The sequence below is a fragment of the Monodon monoceros genome, unplaced genomic scaffold, assembly GCF_005190385.1.
Source record: "Monodon monoceros isolate NGI ecotype Baffin Bay Population unplaced genomic scaffold, NGI_Narwhal_1 Super_Scaffold_22, whole genome shotgun sequence".
NCBI lineage: Eukaryota > Metazoa > Chordata > Mammalia > Artiodactyla > Monodontidae > Monodon > Monodon monoceros.
In genome coordinates, this window is record NW_021703779.1 from 114,129,058 (window position 1) to 114,148,184 (window position 19,127).

Sequence of the window (19,127 nt, forward strand, 5' to 3'; positions counted from 1 at the left end):
CTTCTTCATTGGTAAGTTTCTTTACTGTTCTATGTACATCTGACTCGTGTTCATTTGCACTTGATAAAACTAGTTTAGTGACAATTGTCCTTTATTTAAGGGAGAACAGTCGATGGGTCGGGAGTGCAGTGGCTCACAAGCAGCAAAGCACTGTTCCCAGGGCATTTGGGGCAAGAGTTTCACAGAGTAGGCATCATTGGCTGTGGGGTCCTGTTTTCTAGGGGAAGGTGAGCTAGCTAAAGTTGGAGGATTGTGATGGGTGTATGTTAAAGGTCACCTTGATGGGGTGTTTTCCTGTAAGTGTGTGCTGACTTAGGTTTACCTTTGTGAGGTGGGCCAGACCACTGCTGGCAGCCTTCATTTTGTGGGTCCTGATATATGTATTAACTTTTATAAGCATGTAAAACAGGGTATTGTGGTTGGGCTATATAGCCAGTTGAAGGAACTCATCACATGGAAAAGCAGTGTTAGCTGAGCATTAGGGTTGCAGAAAAAGCCTTAGTACTGTCATTCTTTAAATAACCTCAGCTCTATACCAGTTGTTCCAGAAAAACTTAAAATCCATCACATCACATCAATTTTTGTTCAGTTGCACATGTCAATAACCTGAAAACGGGCATTCATAACAATAACAAGCTCAATGTTCATAAATTCTGAAATTTCAACCAGAAGCGTACCATGAGTTTTGGTAAAAGCTTACATACAATCAAAGTGGAGAATGTTGCTGTCACCCCAGCAAGTTACCTTGTGGCCCTTGCTCGACGATTCTTGGCCTCTATCCCCTAAAGACGAACTGCCTGTTCTTGAATATAAATGCAATAAAAATATGGGTCCTATAAGGCTTTCATTAAGCAAAGTGCTTTTGAGATCAGCCATGTTGTGTACGAGTATGAGCAAAGTACGGTTTACCTATTGCTGGAAACCTGGGCTTTTTCAGCTCTTGGCTATTACAAATAAAGTCCCTGTGAATGAATGTTCTCATGCAAGTCTGTACATGATTAGAGATGAAAACAGGTATGAAATTGCTGGGTTGTAAGATAGTTTTATAAGAAATTGCCAAGACGATTTTCCCAAAGTTCTATTAGCACTAACAATGTGAGTTCTGGTTACTCGACCCCATCGATGTCTGGTGTTTCAAAATTTAGCCATTCTACTGGGTACATTGTATCATTGTGGTTTAAATTTGTATATCCAATGAATAATGAGTAGCACTTAAATTTTTTGAATTGAAATATTTACAGTGAAATGCATAGATGTCAAATGTTCAGTTTGATTAGTCTTGAAAAATACTTAGTTTTATACGGTAACCTGCACATCAGGACAGAACATTGCCCTCCAGGAAGTTCCCACCCCCTAGAGAAACAACATTGACCTGGTTTCTATTGGTGTAGGATATTTTTGCATATTTTAATACTTTGTATAAGTTAAATCCTACAGCAATGTATCTTCTGTGTTTAGCTTTCAGCATGTTTGAGACTTATCCATATAGTTGTACTGGTAGTTTGTTCCTTTCTGTTGCAGGGTAGAATTCCAGTGTAGTTTATCCATTTTATTGATGGACATCTGAGCTGTTTGCAGTTTTGGGCTATGAGGAATAATGTTGCTCTGAATATTCTTATGTAGGTCTTAGACATTTCCATTTCTCCTGGAGAAATGCTTTGCAGTGGAATTGATGGGGTAATAGGGTAGGTGATACATGCTTAATTTTAAGGAACTGTCACATATTTTACTCAAAGTGACTGCCATCTTATGCTCTCATAGCAATTTATGAAAGTCCTGGTTGCTTTCCAACATTTGCTGCTGTTGATCTGGTCCATTTCAGCCATTTTAGTGGATGGGTGGGGTGGTATCACGTGATTTTCATTTGCGTTTTCCTGATGACTAATGATGCTGAGCACTTTTTAAAAAACTTTATTTTGGGATGATTTTTACATTTACAGAAAAGTTGCATAGGTAACAGAGTTCATGTATATCCTTCACCCAGTTTGCCCTAACTTTATTATCTTACGTAAGCATGGTGTATTTGTCAAAACTAAGATTAGCATTGGTACCAATGAACTAAACTAGACTTTATTGAAGTTTCACAGATCTTCTAGTGTCTTCTTTCTGTTCCAGGATCTAATCTCTCACATTCTATTTCATATTCGGTAGTTTCTCATGTTCTTATAGCCAATTTTATACGTTCTTTGAAAAACTGTACAAGTCTTTTGTCCATTTCAACAGTTCTTTTAAATATAAAATTCTCAGTATATTCTGGATGCAAGGTCTTTGTCATGAGTTATGAATATTTTCTCCTAGTCTGTCTTGCCTTTTTTTTCTTATTTTTCTTGATGAGCAAATTAAATCTAATCAAACATGGTTATTGCTTCGGACGTGTTGAATTCGAGGTCATGAAGTTTTTTTCCTTTTTTCTACAAAGTCTGGTAGTTTTAAATTGTTAGGTCTATGATTCATTTTGAATTGATTTTTTTTTATGGTGAGGTAGAGGTTTAAGTTTACTTCTTAATATATGGACTTAAATTTATTCTAGCACCTTCTGTTGCTAAGACTACTCTTGCATTGAATTACCTCAGTATCTGTAGGAACCATATATACGTAGGCCCATTACTGTACTTAAAATTAATGTGTATCCTTTTTTATATAAATTTCTTTCTTTATTTTTGGCTGCGTTGGGTCTTCCTTGCTGCGCACGGGCTTTCTCTAGTTGCGGTGAGCAGGGGCTACTCTTCATTGCAGTGCGCAGGCTTCTCACTGCGGTGGCTTCTCTTGTTGTGGAGCATGGGCTCTATGCACGCAGGCTTCAGGAGTACTTGCGGCTCTCAGGCTCTAGAGTGCAGGCTCAGTAGTTGTGGCACACGGGCTTAGTTGATCCGCGGCATGTGGGATCTTCCTGGACCAGGGCTTGAACCTGTGTCCCCTGTGCTGGCAGGCGTATTCTTAACCACTGCGCCACCAGGGAAGTCCCCTCTGGCCTCTCTTGTCCGTGGTGCTTGCCCCTCTTTCATTTTAGGCCACTAGCCCCTGATCTCCAGCACCGTCCCAGACTTGCACTCTCCAGTGTCTGGGTATTCCTCAGTTTTACCTGGACTATCTGTGTTAGAATTCCAACTCCAGCATTACCAGCTGTGTGACCTTAGGCAAGTTACTTAATCTCTTTGTACTTGTTTTCTTATCTGTAAAATAGGGTTAATAATATAGCATTGGCTGGGAAGATTAAATGAGTGCCTGGTACATGGTAAATGCTGCATAAGTAGGAGATTTCATCATTATCTGTCAGTTTTCCTTATGTGTGTCATCTTCAGGGCTGGAATTGGAGGGAGCCAGCACCTTATGTTAGATCAGCATCTTGTCAAGGACTGAAAGTCTCTACTACAAGCCGATGTTCCTTCTTTCTCTCCTGAATCATCTCAATTTTTGTTAATTGTGATTAGTCCACACAAGACCCTTCTCATTTTATTTTCACTTTTTTATTCCCACTCCCTGCCCACCAGTGGCAACCATTATAATGCATTTAATAAATATCCTTTTTGTTTGTATGTGTTCTTATTGAATGTATATCAATGTTTTATATGCATATGTTTAAAATTAAATGGTATGGTATTGTATATCTAACTGTTTCTTACAACTTCTCATCACCATGTTTTGAAGATCTGAAGATGTTGCAAATACATATCTAGTCCATTGCTTCTAACTAGTATAGCATTTGAAGGTGTGCATCCCCAGTTTTGCCTATCCACTCTCCCAGTTTGGTGTGTAAGCTATTCTTCCTGGGTTGTAGTGTGTATCTGGCCGCCTGGAGCATCCTGAGGTTTGACCCTAGTTATGGGTTTAATGGCAGTTGAAAGTGGTTGTGGTGGATCTTAAGGAGGATACCATTCCCTTTCAAGGAATCTGCCCCAGGTGAAGTTATCACAGGATTTTTAAGCAGAGACTTACTTCTGCAGATACTGCAGGACCAGCACTCGGATGAACTCAGAAAACCCCACCCAACAGCAGAGTCTGATGGTCATCATTCCTGGTATAACCGTTGGGTGCAGCAGCTACTTGAGCTTCCGGAGCACTGCTTCAGTTGGCACTTGATTCATTGTGATTGTCCCTGCAGGCCACGGATTGCTAGCATCCTTTTTTTTTCTCATTTGCAAGGAGCACTGCCCTCAAGCCCAAAGCCATGAACAAACCAATCCCCAAATCCTGTTTTTGTGGGTTTGCAGTTGTCACTCTGCAGGGTCCATCTCTAGGCCAATTCAGTATTTATTTCAGTCCGATCGGGAGAGGGAAACTTCACAGTACTTTGAACAGGGAAGGTTTGATATAAAGAATTATTTAATATGGATAGAATAATGAGGGATTACTTAAAGAGAACTCTTCAGAATATAGGAATACCAGATACAATAGGAGAATAACATAATAATCACCCCGGGGCTGAAATCTAGACCTTGTGGGAGAGGCATGGCTTTGGCTTGTTGAATGGTAGGGAAGTCGCTGTGGTGTCACACCCACAGAACTTGCTAGAAGTCTATCCCTTAGGGCTTTTAACGGAGGTGTCTCACCAGTGGTACTCTGGCTATAAAACTGACCAGGGAGGGGAGTTTCTGGGGAAGCTGCCGCCCATGGCGCACTGTAGGAGCTGTGAGCACAGTAAGGGCCTGAAGCAGGAGATGCCCACCTCCACCAGGAGAAGCTGCCCAGGCTGTAGAAGCACATGCTACCGGAGCCTGCCAAGCAAGCCTACCTCAACCAGGAGGCAAAGCCCTTTTTCCTCTTGCAATCTCTCCAGTGTCCTTTACTGACAAAACCTAATGTGATGTTGTGATATGGTAAACACATATTTGGGTCTTCATTCCCAGCTCCTGAAATAGCTCCAGAGTGATAAAGGTGGAAAGGGCATCTTTTGTTGTAATCCTTGTTTTTGTTCCCAGTTCCTAAAATAGTTCTAGAGTAGTAAAAGTAAAAAGATTGTCTCTTGGTATTCATAACAATCCCCTTTCAACCACACCCAAGTTTATGTTAATAAAATGACTTGGAAAGTCCCTAAGGGTTTGGGGCTGGTTGCCAGGGAACCAACTGGGTGTTGAGAGGGCTGGAACTTTCAGCCCCACCCCCTCACCTCAGGGAGGGGAGAGGAGTCGCCAATGATTTAATCAGCCTACGGTAACAAACCCTTCATAAAAACCCTAACCACAGGCTTAACGCGAGAGCTTTCCAGTTGGTGAACACGTGGAGTTGCTGAGAGGCTGGTGTGCCCCGACAGGGCATGGAAGCTCCATGCCCCTTCCCTGTACCTTGCCCTATGCATCTCTTCCATCTGGCTGTTCCTGAGTTATATCCTTTTATAATAAATGGGTAATAGTGAGTAAAGCACTTTCCTGAGTTCTGTGAGCTGTTCTAGCAAATTATTGAACTGGAGGAAGGGGTGGTGAGAACCCCTGGTTTACAGCTGATCAGTCAGAAGTACAGGAGGCCCAGACTTGTGATTGGCATCTTAAGTGGAGACAGTCTTATGGGACTGAGGTCTTAACTTGTGGAATTTGACGTTAACTCCAGGTAGATAGAATTGAATTGAATTGCAGGCCACCCAGCTGTTGTCAGAGAATAGGTCAATGTGGGAAAATACCCACGCATTTGGTGGCCAGAGGTATTGAGAGTAGTAGTATAGAGGAAGAAAGCTTTCCTTTTACATAATGTTATGCCAGTTGGCAAAGGAAGAATCTAAAGGCTCAGATTCATTTTCATAGAAGGAGCAACAAGAGTGAATTTGGAGCTGAGAGGCAATAAATTTATAACTGGTGTGAAGGGTAAATCCAGTCTCATAAATTGGGAAATGTTTTATACTCTTTTTTTTTTTTTGGCCTCGCTGAGAGGCTTGTGGGATTGAACCCGGGCCCTCAGCAGTGAAAGCGAGGAGTCCTAACCACTGGACCACCAGGGAATTCCCCCCTCCTCTGTTTTCTGAAAGAGTGTGTTCAGGATAGGTACTGTCTTTTCCTTAAATGATAGAATTCACTAATGAAATCAGCTGGGCCTGGAATTTTCTTTGTGGGGAGATTTTTTTAATTGAAAATTTAATTTCTTGAGTAGATATAAGTCTATTCAGGTTTTCTATTTGTTTTTGTGTCTGTGGTAAGCAGGATTCCAAAATGGCCCCCCAAATTTCCCTGCCTAATCCCCAGGACTCTGAATATGATATGTCACAGTCACGATTGTTACGTTGCATGGTAAAAGGGATTTTGCAGATATAATTAAGTTTATTAATCAGCTGACTTCGGAGCTTTCTTCGTGGTCCAGTGGGTGAGAATCCGCACTCCCAATGCAGGGGGCCAGGGTTCGATCCCCAGTTGGGGAACTATGTCCCACATGCATGCCGCAATGAAGATCCCACGTGCCGCAGCTAAGACCCGGCACACGCTAAATAAATAAATAAACATTTTTAAAAAATTAGTTGATTTTGAGTTAACCAAAAGGGAGATTATCTGAGTAGGCCCAATATAATCTCATGAGCTCTTTAAAAACAGAGATTTTGGGCTTCCCTGGTGGCGCAGTGGTTGAGAGTCCGCCTGCCGATGCATGGGACACAGGTTCGTGCCCCGGTCCGGGAAGATCCCACATGCCGCGGAGCGGCTGCGCCCGTGAGCCATGGCCGCTGAGCCTGCGCGTCCAGGGGCCTGTGCTCCGCAACGGGAGAGGCCACAACAGTGAGAGGCCCGCGTACCGCAAAAACAAAACAAAACATTTTTCTCTAGCTGGTAGCAAAAGAGGCAGTCAGATTCAAACATGAGAAGGATTTCATGTACCAGTACTTGCTTGAAGATGGAGGGGACTCGTGTCAAGCAATAATGGTAGCCTCTAGAAGCTGAGAACAGCCCCAGGCTGACAGCCAGCAAGGACACGGAACTAAATAATACCATCAACCCAAATGAGCTTGGAAGCTGATTCTTCCCCAGAACCTTAATAGCCCCACCCAGCCAATGCCTTGGTATTAGCCTTAAGTGACCCTAGGCAGAGAACCTAATAGGGCTGACTTGGACTTCTGATCCACTCCACCCAACCCCACCCCACCCCGAAACATCCATTTGATTAACTCTCCTCTTCCTCAAGCCTTTGCTCATCTCACCCCTCAATGAGGCCTCTCCTGACTGTCCTGTTTAATACTGCAATCTGCCCATCCCATCTCCCAATGCCCAGCAGGCCTGAACTCCATTACCCTGCTCTAGTTTTTCCCCCATAACTTTTATTACCTTCTTACATACTATATTATATACCTATTATATCCATTACTTATTTTCGGTCTTCCCTTGTTAGAATATAACCTCCGTGAGATCAGGGAACTTTACCTGTTTGTTTATTGATGGGTCTCAAAAGCCTGGCAGAGTAGGAGTTCAACGAATATGTTGACTGATTGAAAACACTTTTCTCCCCTTATGTACTCTTCTAAAAATGTCTCTCTGCCTAACACACTTTGACTATTTTACACATGTCCTCAAATATACTGCTCCGTGGCCAACCCCAAAGAAAGACAACCCAAAGTTTTCTGAATAATTGCATTCAACTCCAAATGCAGAATTTCTGGGATCTTCTATATTCTCCTAGATATGAACTAAAAATGTTAAATTTATCCCCAAACATTCTATATAAAGTATTGGGAGGAAACAAGAGTTCATACAGCATGGGACAAAATTCAAGTGGAATCTACAACCCTTGCTTAGGTAACTAGTCACAGGGCCATAATTGGTATTTATATTCTCCCTAAGAGATCCATTTTATATACCCTTTTACCTCAGTTAATGGTATTTTACTTGGTGGTATAACCTAAACCTTCATTCCTGAGGAGTCCAACTACCTGTGTGTTGTAGTAATCTTCCTTTAACTTTTAAAAAACATTTAAAAAAATTAAAGTGTAACAGAAAAGTAAACAAAACAACTTCCACCTCTGACCATAATGAGGTAATTGGTACTGAACCTACTTTCTCACCATAAACAACCGTAAAACTGGACAAAGTATAAGGAGACAGCTATTTTCAGGCATTGCTCAGTAAGTATCACAAGAGTACAATCCTGGAGAAAAGGGCAACGCACGAGGCGAGCTGCATATTCACTCCAGTTTTCTGGCCTGGGACACTTTCCTGACTGCAACACAGGGAGGTGGAGTCCACGTCTCGTCAGGTTAAAATGAAGGTGTTAGGATGGCTGCATTCTTCTCTGTAGGCTCGAGAAGGTCCATTTTCTTGCTCATTTGCTTTATTGGTAGATGTCATTTCCTTGTGATTACAGGACTGAGATCCATGTTTACTTGTAGGCTGTAAACTGAGGGATGTTCCCAGCTTCTAGAGGCTTACCTAATTCCTTGGCTTGTATCCCCCTTCCTCCGCCATCAGAGTGAACAATGGCAGCTGGAGTCCTTGTCATGTTGCATCTCTCTGACTTTTTCTGCTTCCTTCCAGTTTTTAGGATTCTTGTGATTAGTTTGGGCCCACATAGATAATCCAGAATAATCTCCCTATTTTATGTAAACTGATTAGTAACTTTAATTCCATCTGCAACTCTAACTCCTTTTCTCCATGAAATATAACATATTTATAGGTTCTGGGGATCAAACATGGACATCTTTGGGGGGCCATTATTCTGCCTACCACACAGGGTATGTTCTCTAACTGTAATGGAACCAAACTAGAAATCAATAACAGAAATACAACAGGAGGGACTTCCCTGGCACTCCATTGGGTAAGACTCCGCGCTTCCACTGCAGGGGGCACGGACTTGATCCCTGGTCTGGTTGGGGAACTAAGATCTCACATGCCTCAGGGCACGGCCAAAGAAAAAGCAACAGGAAGATCAATGAACACTTAGAAGTAAAACTTTAGCACTGCTAAATAACGCACGGATCAAAAAGAAATTCTCAAAGGAAAAATTTTTTTAAAATACATAGAATTGAATGAAAATGAAAATACAACGTATCAAAATATGTGGGACTCACCTAAAGCAGTGCTGGAAGGGAAATTTGTTTATATATATACAGCAGCTTCATTGAGATAGAATTTACGCCTTTAAAGTGTACAGTTCAGTGGCTTTTCGTGTATTCAGAGTTGTGCAACCATTACCACTATCTAAGAATACTTTCATTGCCCCAAAAAGAAACCCCATACCTATTTGCAGTTACTTCCCATTCCTCCCTGCTCCCAGGCCCTAGAAATAACTAATCTACTTTCTATTTCTATGGATTTGCCTGTTTTTTTACTTGCATGTAAGTGGAATCATACGATATGTAGCCCTATGTGACTGGCTTCTTTGAGTTAACATATTTTCAAGGTTCATCCACGTTGTAGCATATATCAGAACTTTCTTTTTTGTCAAATAATATTCCATTGTATGGACATAACACATTTTGTTTATCCATTCAACGACTGATGGACATTTGAGTAGTTTACACTTTTTGGTTGCCATAAATAATGCTGTGTGGGTTTCTGTGTGTGTGTGAACATGTTTTCAATTCTCCTGGGTATATACCTCAGAGTGAAACTGCTGGGTAATAACTGCTGGGTCATATGGTAACTCATTGCTTACCATGTTAACACAACAGTGTTTTCCAGAGTGGCTACACCATTTTACAATCCCACCAAAGAGAAATTTATAACACTAAATGCTGTTTACATTAGAAAAGAGGAGAGGTCTCAAATCAATAATCTAAGTTCCCTTCTTCAAGCAACTAGAAAACAAAAAGCAAAATGAAACCAAAGAAAACAGACGGAAGGAAATAATAAGAAATCACTGAAATTAAAAACAGTAAAACAATAGAGAAATCAATGAAACAAAAAGTGATTCTCCAAAAAAAATCAATAAAATTGATAAACCTCTAGCAAGATTGACAAAGATAAAAAAAGAAAAGACATAAATACCAATATCAAGAGTCAAACAAGGGCTAGAACTACAGATCCTACAGACACTGAAAAGATGAAAAAGGGAATATTAGGAACAACTTGACACTCATAAATTTGAAAACAGAAGAAATGTACCAACTCTTTCAAAACCCCAAGGTACCTGTGATGGTTAATTTTATGTGTCAATTTGAGTGGGCTAAGGGATGCCCAGATAACTGGTAAAACATTATTTCTGGGTGTGTCTGTGAGGGTGTTTCTGGAATAGATCAGCATTTGAATTGGTAGACTAAGTAAAGAAGACTGCCCTCACCAATGTGGATGGGCATCATAGATTCAGAGCCTGAAAAGAACAAAAAGTCAGAGGAAGGATGAACTTGCTCTCTACTTGAGCTGGGAAATCCATCTTTTGCCCTTGGACATCTGTGCTCCTGGTTCTCAGGCCTTTGGACTTGAACTGGGACTTACACCATTGGCTCCCCTAATTCTTGGGCCTTCAGGTTTGGACTGGAACTATACCACAAGCTTTCCTGGGCTTGCAGATGGAGATGGGACTTCCCAGCCCCCATAATTACATGAGACATTTCCTCATAATAAATCTCTTTCTGTATATCTATATATATCTGGTTGGTTCTGTGTCTTTGGAGAACCCTAGTAACAGTACAGTCTTACCTTAGAGATATTGCAGGTTTGGTTCCAGACACCACAATAAAGCAAATATCGTAATAGAGTCATACGAATTTTTTGGTTTTCCAGTGCATAGAAAAGTTATGTTTACACTATACTGTGTTTATTAAATGTGTGTTGGGCTGCACCTCGCCAGCCTACAAGCCCTGTACTTGCCCAGCTGCAAGACCAAAGAAAGGGGCCAGAGGCAGCGACAGAGACATCACTCATTTGATGGATGGGGGAGCTTACATGTCTGAAGCAAGGTTCTGGAGCAACACCCCACCGTGTGCAGCGGATGGAGGGGAGATTGCCAATTACAGGGAGAATTGACGTCAGATTGGATCATGGGTTACCAGGGGAACTAGCAGAGGGGCACGCCCCTCACCGCCCCTTTGATAAGAACAGTCACTAGCTGGGGCCTGGGGCAAGTATGTAAGAAGGTCAGTCATGTGCTTAGGGTGTAGATGAAGCAGGCACTGGTCGGGCAGGGGATGTACAGAAAGCAAGAGGACAGCCATCTTGAGTGGCCTGACCATACAGTGTGCAATAGCGTTATGTCTAAGACAATCATGTACATACCTTAATTAAAAATACTTCATCGCTAGGGGAATTCCCTGGTGGTCCAGAGATTAGGACTCTGCTCTCTCATTGCCAGAGCCCCATGTTTGATCCCTGGTCAGGGAACTAAGATCCTGCAAGCCGTGTGGTGCAGCCAAAAAAAAAAAAAAAAAGAATATATATATATATATATATATATATATATACATACATACATATATATATAGTTAAAACATGCTAACCATTATCTCAGCTTTCAGTGAGTCAATCTTTTTGTAATGATAACATAAAATATCACTGATCACAGATCACCATAGCAAATATAATAGTGAAAAAGTTTGAACTATTGTGATAATTACTAATATGTGACACAAAGTCACGAAGTGAGCAAATGCTGTTGGAAAAATTGTGCCGATAGACTTGCTTGATGCTCATAAACCTTCAATTTGTGAAAAACACAATATCTGCAAAGCTCAATAAAGTGAAGAACAGTAGAATTTGGTGTGCCTGTACTAAAACTCAACCAAGATAAAAGAGATCATCTGAATAGTCCTTTCACCAGGAAAGAAGTGTGAATTCACAAACTAAAAAAACTCCTTAAAAAGAAATCTCCAGGACTTCCCTGGTGGCGCAGTGGTTAAGAATCCTCCTGCCAATGCAGGGGACACGGGTTTGAGCCCTGGTCCGGGAAGATCCCACATGCCGCAGAGCAAGCAAGCCCGTGCGCCGCAACTACTGAGCCTGTGCTCTAGAGCCAGCGAGCCACAACTACTGAAGCCCGTGTGCCACAACTACTGGAGCCCGCGCGCCTAGAGCCCATGCTCCGCAACAAGAGAAGCCACCACAATGAGAAGCCCGCACACCGCAACAAGGAGTAGCCCATGCTCGCTGCAACTAGAGAAAGCCTGCACACAATAACGAAGATCCAACACAGCCAAAATTAAATAAATAAATAATTTATTATTAAAAAAAGGAAAAGAAATCTCCATGCTTGTATTGTTTTACCAGAGAATTCTCCCGAAGATTTAAAGAATTAACATCAATATTATACAATCTCCCCAAGAAAATAGAAGACAAGGGAACACTTCCTAGCTCATTTTATGAGACCAGTGTTACTGTGATACCAAAATCAGGCAAAGATAGCATAAAAGAGAAAATTATAAACTAATATCTCTCACGAAGTTAGACACAAAAATACTCAAATATTAGCAAATCAAGTCTAGCAACGTACAAAATAAATCATACACCACAACCAAGTGGGATTATTCCAGTAATACAAGATTGGTTCAATATTCAAGAATAAATTAACATAATCTGCTGTATCAACAGACTAAGGAATAACATCATATGATAATATAAATTGACACAGACACATATAAGCTTATTCTAAAGTTTGTATGGAAAGGCATAGGTCCTAAAATACCTAAAACAAATTTGAAAAAGTAAAGTGAGAGTAATCTCTCTATTTGATGTTAAGGTTTAATACATAGCTACTGTAATCAAGACAATGTAGTATTGATGGAGGGATAGCCAAATAGATCAATGGAAGAGAACAGAGAACCCAGAAATAGACCCACACAGATATGCCCAAAGGATTTTTGACAATGGCATAAAAATAATTCAGTGGAGAAAGAATAATAGCCTTTAAAAAAATTTATTTATTTATATTTGGCTGTGTTGGGTCTTCGTTGCTGCGTGCGGGCTTTCTCTAGTTGCAGAGAACGGGGGCTACTCTTCTTTGTGGTGTGCGGGCTTCTCATTGCTGTGGCTTCTCTTGTTGAGCACGGGCTCTAGGTGCGTGGGCTTCAGTAGTTGTGGCACACGGGCTCAGCAGTTGTGGCTCGCAGGCTCTAGAGTGCAGGCTCAGTTTCTCCGCGGCATGTGGGATCTTCCTGGACCAGGGATCGAACCTGTGTCCCCTGCATTGGTAGGTGGACTCTTTTTTTTTTTTTTTTGCGGTACGCGGGCCTCTCACTGTTGTGGCCTCTCCCGGAGCCACAGGCTCCAGACGCGCAGGCTCAGCGGCCATGGCTCACGGGCCCAGCCGCTCCGCGGCATGCAGGATCCTCCCAGACCGGGGCACGAACCCGTGTCCCCTGCATTGGCAGGTGGACTCTCAACCACTGCGCCACCAGGGAAGCCCGGTAGGTGAACTCTTAACCACTGCACCACCAGGGAAGTCCCAATAGCCTTTTGAACAAATGATGTTGAAGAAATTAGACATCTCTATGGCAAAAAAATTAACCTTGATCTACCTAAACCTCACACCTTTTCAAAAGTTAATTCCAAATGAATCTCAGACATAAATATAAAATGTAAAATTATAAAACGTTTAGGAAAAAAAATATGACAAAATCTTTGGGCCCTAAGGCTAAGTGGAGAGCTTTTTTTGACGACACAGAAGCACAGTCCTTAAAGGAAACAATGGACAAATTGAACCTCATCAAAATAAAATGGTTTTGCTCTGCAAAAGACTCTGTTAAGTGGAGGAAAAGACCAGCTAAAGACTGGAAGAAAATATTTTCAAACCACATATCTGACAAAGGCCTTGTATCTAGAATATATAAACAACTTTCAAAATTCAAAAGCAGGAAAATAACCTAATTAGAAATTAGGCAAAAGATATGCACAGACATTTCACTGAAAATAACAGATGGTACGTAAGCACTGATAAGATGGCCAACATCATTAACCATTAGAGAAACACAAATTAAGACTGCAATGAGATATCTCTATATACCTGTCAGCTTGGCTAAAATGAAAAATTGTGATAACACCAAATACTGGTGAAGATGTGCCCAAACTGGATCACTCATACATTGTTGGTGGTGATGTAAAACGGTGTAGCCACTCTGGAAAACATTTTAAAAGTTTCTTTTAAAATTATGCTTACGCTTACCATATGATGCAGCAAGCATACTCTTGACTACTTATCCCAGAGAAATGAAAACTTATGTTCACAGAGAAACTTGTATCGGAATGTGTAAAGCAGCTTTATCCATCATAGCCCCAAACTGGCAGTAACCCAAATGCACCTCAATGGGTGAATGAGTAAACGAAATGTGCTACCTCCATACCATGGAATAATATGCAGCAATGAAGAAGAATGAACTTGATTCATGCCACAAACTACATAATCTCCAGAGCATTATGCTAAGTGAAAAAAGTCAATCCCAAACGTTACATAATATATGATTTCATTTATAGAACGTTCTTAAAATCACAAAATTATAGAGATGAGAAAAAGATTAGTAGTTGTTAAGGATTGGGGAATGGGGCTTGGAACGTTTTGAGGAACCCTGTGATGATGGAACAGTTCTACACTTTGACTGTGGTGATGGTTTCGTGAATCTGCACATGTGATAAACATGTGCCTTTATATCTGACTTCTCATCAGAAACAACGACCACCAGAAGGCAGTGGGATGAGACTCAAAGTACTGAAAGAAAAATCTGTCAAGCAAAAGTCCTATATCCAGAAAAAATTATTCTTCAAAACTGAAGACAATTGCTAACAGAGTAGATCTTAGAAGCTCTCATCACAAGAAAAAAAAATGTTAATTATGTGCGGTGATGGATGTTAACTAGATTTATTGTGATCATTTTGCAATTAAACAAACAAAAACTGAAGGCAAAACGAATTCCCAGATAAACAACCAGTGAGAGGATGTATTGCTAGCATAATTACCTTACGAGAAATACCAAAAATAAATAAATTAAATTAAAAAAGAACTATCAAAAGAAATTTTTAGGTTGAAAGGAATTGATACCAGAGATTAAATCAAATCTGCACAAAGGAGCAAAGAGCATAGTAAAGGTAATTATGTAGGCAATTATAAAAAGGCAGAAATTATATGTGTTATATTCTCTCCTCTCATCTGAATAGATTTTTAAAACAACTTATAAAATTGTATTCTTGGGCTTTTTTTTTATTCTAGAGCTTTTAACATATAAAGATGTGATGTATATAATAGTATCATGATGGAGGGGAGAAGGAATGAAAGTATATTAGAGCAAATAAATGACACCAAACAGTAATTTGAAACCACAGGAAAAAATAAAGAGAACCACAAAAAGTAATATGTAGGTTACTACAAAAGACTTGAGCAACCACTAAGAAAAATAACTCAAAAAATAGAGAAATTATTTAACAAATGAATGAAAAAGAGACAGTAGAAAATATGTGTTTAATAAAAAATAAGGGGACTTCCTTGGTGGCACAGTGGTTAAGAATCTGCCTGCCAATGTAGGGGACACGGGTTTGAGCCCTGGTCTGGGAAGATCCCACACGCCGTGGAGCAACTGAGCCCATGCGCCACAACTACAGAGCCTGCGCTCTACAGCCCGTGAACCACAACTACTGAGCCCACGTGCCACAACTACTGAAGCCCACATACCTAGAGCCTGTGCACCGCAACAAGAGAAGCCACCACAACGAGAAGCCTTCACACCACAACAAAGAGTAGCCCCTGCTCGCCACAACTAGAGAAAGCCCGCACGCAGCAAAGAATACCCAAATGCAGCCAAAAAATAAAAAAAAACAAAACCAAAAACCACAATGCAAGGGAATTCCCTGGTGGTCGAGTGGTTAGGACTCGGTGCTTCCACTGACCAGGGCACAGGTTCAATCTCTGATCAGGGGAGCTAACATCCAGCAAGCCATGCAGCATGGCCAAAAAACAAAAACAAAAACAGAAAAAACCCAAAACAAAAAAACACAATGTGATAACATCACATATCCACTAGAATGGCTAAAATAAAAAAGGTGGACGATAACAATTATTGGCAAAGATACAGAGAAATGAGAAACCTGATAAATTGCTGGTGGGAATGTACATGGGGCAGAATGTACACTGGAAAACAGTGTGGCAGTTTCTTAAAATGTTTAATTATAAGTTTACCATATGACCCAGAAATTATTTCCCAGGGTGAATGAATACCCAAGAGAAGACTAGTACAAGAATGTTCCAAGCAGGATGATTCATTATAGCCAAAAAGTAGAAGCAAACCAAATGTCCACTAACTAATGAATTGATAAGCAAAATGTGATATACCCATACCGTAGAGTATCATTCACGCATAAAAATTGATGAAGTACTGATACATGCTACTATGCCAATGAACCCCGAAAACATTATGCTAAGTGAAAGAAACCAGACACAAAAGTTTTCAGATTGTATCTACATATACTGATACACATATTGTATCACACATGTTGTAAGATTCCATTTATTTGCGCTGTCCAGAACAAGCAAATTCACAGAGACAGAAAGTGGTTGCATGGGCCTCATGATGGGAACAAACACTAACAGTAAACAGGGTTTTATTGGGGTGATGAAAATGTTCTAGAATGGATTTATGGTGATAGTCACACAACTTGGTAAATTTACCAAAAATCATTGAATTGTGCACTTGCAATAGGTAAATTGTATGATATGTAAAATATGCATCAATAAAGAAAAAATATATATATATTTTGGCCACGCTGCTCGTCTCGTGAGATCTTAGTTCCCTGACCAGGGATTGAACCGGCAGTGAGAGCTCAGAGTCCTAACCATGGACCACCAGGGAATTCCCAATGAACGTATATTTTAAAAAAGCTGAGGAATGTTAGGGATGTGTAGTGGTTACTGTTGTTCTGCCTAGATCCCCTCCAGACATACTGTGATTTACAATAAGAAATATATACTTGTCACTTCCGGGAAGATGGCGGAAGAGTAAGACGCGGAGATCACCTTCCTCCCCACAGAAACACCAGAAATACATCTACGCGTGGAACAACTCCTACAGAACACCTACTGAACGCTGGCAGAAGACCTCAGACTTCCCAAAAGGCAAGAAACCCCCCACGTACCTCGGTAGGGAAAAAGAAAAAAGAATAAACAGAGATAAAAGAATAGGGACGGGACCTGCACCAGTGGGAAGGAGCTGTGAAGGAGGAAAAGTGTCCACACACTAGGAAGCTCCTTCGCGGGCGGAGACTGTGGGTGGCGGAGGGGGAAAGCTTCGGAGCCGCGGAGGAGAGCACAGCAACAGGGGTGCGGAGGGCAAAGCGGGGAGATACCCGCACAGGGGATCGGTGCCGACCAGCACTCACCAGCCCGAGAGGCTTGGCTGCTCACCCGCCGGGGCGGGCGGGGCTGGGAGCAGAGGCTTGGGCTTCCGTCGGAGCGCAGGGAGAGGACTGGGGTTGGCGGCGTGAACACAGCCTGTAGGGGTTAGTGCGCCACGGCTGGCCGGGAGGGAATCCGGGGAAAAGTCTGGACCTGCCGAAGAGGCAAGAGACTTTTTCTTGCCTCTTTGTTTCCTGGTGCGTGAGTTGAGGGGATTAAGAGCGCTGCTTAAAGGAGTTCCAGAGACGGGCGCGAGCCGTGGCAAAAAGCCCAGGCCCCAGAGACGGACATGAGACGCTAAGGCTGCTGCTGCCGCCACCAAGAAGACTGTGTGCAAGCACAGGTCACTATCCACACCTCCCCTCCCGGGAGCCTGTGCAGCCCGCCACTGCCAGGGTCCCGGGATCCAGGGACAACTTACCCGGGAGAACGCACGGCGCGCCTCAGGCTGGTGAAACGTCACGCTGGCCTCTCCTGCCGCAGGCTCGCTCCGCACTCCGTGCCCCTCCCACCCCCCGGCCTGAGTGAGCCAGAGCCCCCGAATCAGCGGCTCCTTTAACCCCGTCCTTTCTGAGCGAAAAACAGACACGCTCCGGCGACCTACATGCAGAGGCGGGGCCAAATCCAAAGCTGAGCCCTGGAAGGTGTGGGAACAAAGAAGAGAAAGGGAAATCGCTCCCAGCAGCCTCAGAAGCAGCAGATTAAAGCTCCACAATCAACCTGATGTACCCTGCATCTGTGGAATACAGGAATAGACAACGAGTCATCCCAAATTAAGGAGGTGGACCTTGAGAGCAAGATTTATGATTTTTTCCCCTTTTCCTCTTTTTGTGAGTGTGTATGTGTATGCTTCTGTGTGAGATTTTGTCTGTATAGCTTTGCTTCCACCATTTGTCCCAGGGTTCTATCCGTCCATTTTTTTGGTTTTTGTTTTCTCTTAATAATAATTTTTTTATTTTAATAACTTTATTATATTTTATCTTACTTTATTTTATTTTACTTTATCTTCTTTCTTTCTTTTTTTCCTTCCTTCCTCCCTCCCTCCTTTCTTTCTTTCTACTTCTACTAATTCTTTCTTTCTACTTTTTCTCCCTTTTATTCTGAGCCGTGTGGATGAAAGGCTCTTGGTGCTGCAGCCAGCAGTCAGTGCTCTGCCTCTGAGGTGGGAGAGCCAACTTCAGGACACTGGTCCATAAGAGACCACCCAGCTCCACATAATATCAAACGGCGAAAATCTCCCAGAGATCTCCATCTCAACACCAGCACCCAGCTTCACTCAACGACCAGGAAGCTACAGTGCTGGACATCCTATGCCAAACAACTAGCAAGACAGGAAGAGAACCCCACCCATTAGCAGAGAGGCTGCCCAAAATCATAATAAGTCCACAAACACCCCAAAACAGACCACCAGACGTGGACCTGCCCACCAGAAAGACAAGATCCAGCCTCATGCACCAGAACACAGGCACTAGTCCCCTCCACCAGGAAGCCTACACACCCACTGAACCAACCTTAGCCACTGGGAACAGACACCAAAGACAACGGGAACTACGAACCTGCAGCCTGCAAAAACGAGACCCCAAACACAGTAAGATCAGCAAAATGAGACGACAGAAAAACACACAGCAGATGAAGGAGCAAGATAAAAACCCACCAGACCTAACAAATGAAGAGAAAATAGGCAGTCTACCTGAAAAAGAATTCAGAATAATGATAGTAAAGATGATCCAAAATCTTGGAAATAGAATAGACAAAATGCAAGAAACATTTAACAAGGCCCTAGAAAAACTAAAGATGAAACAAACAATGATGAACAACACAATAAATAAAATTAAAAATACTCTAGATGGGATCAATAGCAGAATAACTGAGGCAGAAGAACGGATAAGTGACCTGGAAGATAAAATAGTGGAAATAAC